The following is a 3,758-nucleotide window of genomic DNA, read 5'->3' as shown; positions in this document are numbered from 1 at the left end:
ACCAAGGTTTTTTCATTCTCTTAATTTTTATTGTTTATTTTGCTTGTATATGGAATGTATTTAGGTACGACTGTTCATTTGTTATTAATGAATGTCTAGCATAGTTTGCTTTCTTTTTATTCTTAACATATTGATTTTAACTCTCTCTTTCTCTCTCTCTCCCTCTCTCTCTCTCTCTCTCTCTCTCTCTCTCTTTCTCTCTCTCTGGAAGATTATTTATGAGGTACTCTAATAGCTGAAAGATATACATAATCTATATATCTTAACATATTAATTTCATCTCTCTCTCTCTCTCTCTCTCTCTCTCTCTCTCTCTCTCTCTCTCTCTCTCTCTCTCTTTCTCTCTCTCTCTCTCTCTCTGTAAGATTATTTATGTGGTACACTAATAGCTGAAAGATATACATAATCTATCTATCTTCTTTACATATTAATTTCAATCTCTCTCTCTCTCTCTCTCTCTCTCTCTCTCTCTCTCTCTCTCTCTCTCTCTCTCTCTCTCTCTCCTTTTTACATGAGTTTTTTTTTATGCGTTGTTAGCTCACTGCGTCAGCTAATAGCTATTTTAAGCTTGTTGCCTTTTAATATTTGCTCATTTCAAATACTAATAATAATGATAATGGAAGTATAGTATAACGCTGTTGAAGGTAATGACGACGAAGATGATTTGGATAGAACTTATGCGATTTATACACCAGGGAAACATAACTGGATTAGTAATTATTAATAGAGTGTGTTGAGGGTGTATTTATTATTGAAGGGAAGATTGACTTGCTCTGAAGTCCTTTTATAGCGATCATCTGAGCTTTTCTTCTGTATCCTTGGTCTTAATGAATAAGATTTATCAGCTGATAAAGTAGTAATAAAGATGATATAGAAGAATTGACTTAGAGTTGTGGTAACGTCACTAGTTTCTTAGGTCGCTGCAACCTCACCATCCTTTGTTGAGCTAAGGATGGGGGGGGGGGGGTTGTGGGAGCCTATAGGTCTATCTGCTGAGTCCTCATTAGCTATTACCTGGCCCTCCTTGGTCCTAGTTTGGTTGGAGAGGGTGCTTGGGCGCTGATCATATGTAGGCTATATTTGGTCAGTTTCTAGGGCATTGTCCTGCTCGATAGGGCAGTGTCACTGTCCCTTGCCTCTGCCATTCATGAGCGACCTTTAATCCTTTAAATAGTAAGGAAGAAGGGTAAGAACTGTTTCAATGATAATGGATGATATAAAGACCCTGTGAACCTTCGTACCATAAGGAATTAGTAAGAAATTGGATTGTAACTCGGATGCTGTTTGTATTGTGGGAGAAAACACATCATTGCACATTGCTCTTTCACCTTTACTCATGGTATATTTATTCATCTATATTCTTCCTTGATTGAAAATAATGGAGGGAAGCGACTGACTGAACATGATTTGGAGCTATAAACATCTTGTAAAAGATTGATCATATCATAAAATATTTCCAGACAGATCGTTCATATTAAAGATCAGTGGGTTTTGCCCTGTCGTTTTTCTCCAGTTGTAAGAAGCATGTATACCGCGCGTCATTTCTTTCTTTATATTTAGAATTACATATTTTGTTATAAATTTCATTGTATATTTTGTTATTGATTTTTAGTCGGTATTTTGTTATTTATTTTGTAGTCCATTCCTCCTCCTCATCATCATCATCCTCTTCATCATTATTATCTTTGATTATTTTCTAGCGATTCTTGTTGGTTTCCTGTTCTCATTCCATTCTTACGAAATAATTCCACTTTCCATCTGATTTTCCCAGAATGGCAGTCGGAACTTTATGCCCGAAATTACCTGGAAGTCACGGAGCTGTCAATTACTCACCTCGCTCACAAGGAAAACTGTTATTGCTACAGCTGCACGACTACAGCCAAGTATAATTGGCTGCAATGGCGTTGTAGTTTCGATTAGAACGAGAAACAATAAAGTTGTTGTTCTAGCACAGACTGGTCTAGTCAATTACTCCACGTCAATTTAGGGAGTCTACGTCCAAACTTCACCTCCACTAATTTCCAGTCCTCTCGGATTGTATCAATAGGCGTGCAAAACTTCGGAGTTGAAGGCTGATTGAATGGTATTTTTTTATTTATGTTTTTGATGTATTTTATTTTGTATACGTGCTTTGTCTTTGCTTATGTTTTTGATTTATTTTATTTTGTATACGTGTTTTGTCTTTACTTATGTTTTTTATTTATTTTATTTTATATGCGTGCTTTGTCTTTACTTATATTTTTGATTTATTTTATTTTGTATACGTGTTTTGCCTTTATTTCTGTTTTTTATTTATTTCATTTTGTATTCGTGCTTTGTCTTTATTTATGTATTTGATTTATTTTGTTTTGTATACATGTTTTGTCTTTATTTATGTATTTGATTTATTTTGTTTTGTATTCGTGCTTTGTCTTTATTTATGTATTTTATTTTTTTTTGTATCCGTGTTTTGGCTTTATTTATGTATTTGATTTATTTAATTTTGTATTCGTGCTTTGTCTTTATTTACGTATTTGATCTATTTCATTTTGTAAACGTGATTTGTCTTTATTTATGTTTTTTTATTTCTTTGCTTCGTTTACACGCTTTGTGTACGGTATTGCTGACATGAAGTTATAAAGAAAATGGGTGTTTTTCTCCTAGTTTTTATTCTTGCTTGTATTTTTTTTTAGATGATCATATTTTTTATTATACTGAAATTATCAACATCCTTAATCAAATAATTTTAATGCAACGTTGCTTTTGCATTTGTTAATAATCGTATGAGCCTTGTGTATATGTGTGGCGAAATGCATGAATTGGCAACTGTCGGAGTCTGTGGCTAGTTTTTCTTGATGAGTCATCGGGTATTGCATGCTACAATGAAGAATATTTAACTTTAGTACTTTCATGTATATATATATATATATATATATATATATATATATATATAAGTATTCACTCTGCTTTCCACTGTGTAAGAGACACCAAAAATGGCTGTGGGCGTGGAGTTTTCAGCCCAGTAGCTTGCACATAAGTTGCATTAAGACAGAAAGAAGAATCATCAGAATATTAAATATTGGGTTTTAGAATGTGCGTGGGTGTGGCTCTGAAAGCATGCTTAAGAGAGAAGCTTCACGTTATGGGACCTTTGTGTAACCAAAGTCAAAGGTTAAGGGGTTCAGTAATACAAGACAAAGAGTGATTGTCACTGATGTATGTAGGGTAAGAGAGCGGAAATTTAATTAGGGCAAAGAAGACTGTGGAGATAATTTTAAAGAGTTTAGATGTGTTATTCCCTGGAATCATTGGCTAGACTTCAGTATGGCTGGTGACAGTATCATAATGACAATCGCATATGGTTAAGGTATAGGGAAGACTAAGAAAGAAAGAGAAAGTCTATTATAAGAGCTTGGTTCTATGCACTACTGGGTTTAGTCTGATAAGGACAAAGTTGGATTGTACTTAGTGTTCTGAATGGGCTGGCATTGTTAATTTGGTCGTTGAACACAAGGAGAATGGAAATAAATTTTTTCTCTAAATTTTCTTGATTGTTGGTACACGTGGATTTAAAAGCAGAATATTCTTAAGTAGAAGATGACAAGGAAAGAGGAAATAGTAACGAAGAGACTGTGAAATTGTATTGTTATGTTTTGGTGTTGTTACTGTTTTTTAAATATTTTATTTTGTTCATTATTTCTCATATCGTTTATTTATTTCCTTATTTCCTTTCCTCACTGGGCTATTTTTCCCTGTAGGAACCCTTTGGCTTATAGCAT

Source organism: Palaemon carinicauda, chromosome 4, assembly GCF_036898095.1.
Source record: "Palaemon carinicauda isolate YSFRI2023 chromosome 4, ASM3689809v2, whole genome shotgun sequence".
NCBI classification, from domain to species: domain Eukaryota; kingdom Metazoa; phylum Arthropoda; class Malacostraca; order Decapoda; family Palaemonidae; genus Palaemon; species Palaemon carinicauda.
This window is presented reverse-complemented; position numbering follows the sequence as displayed.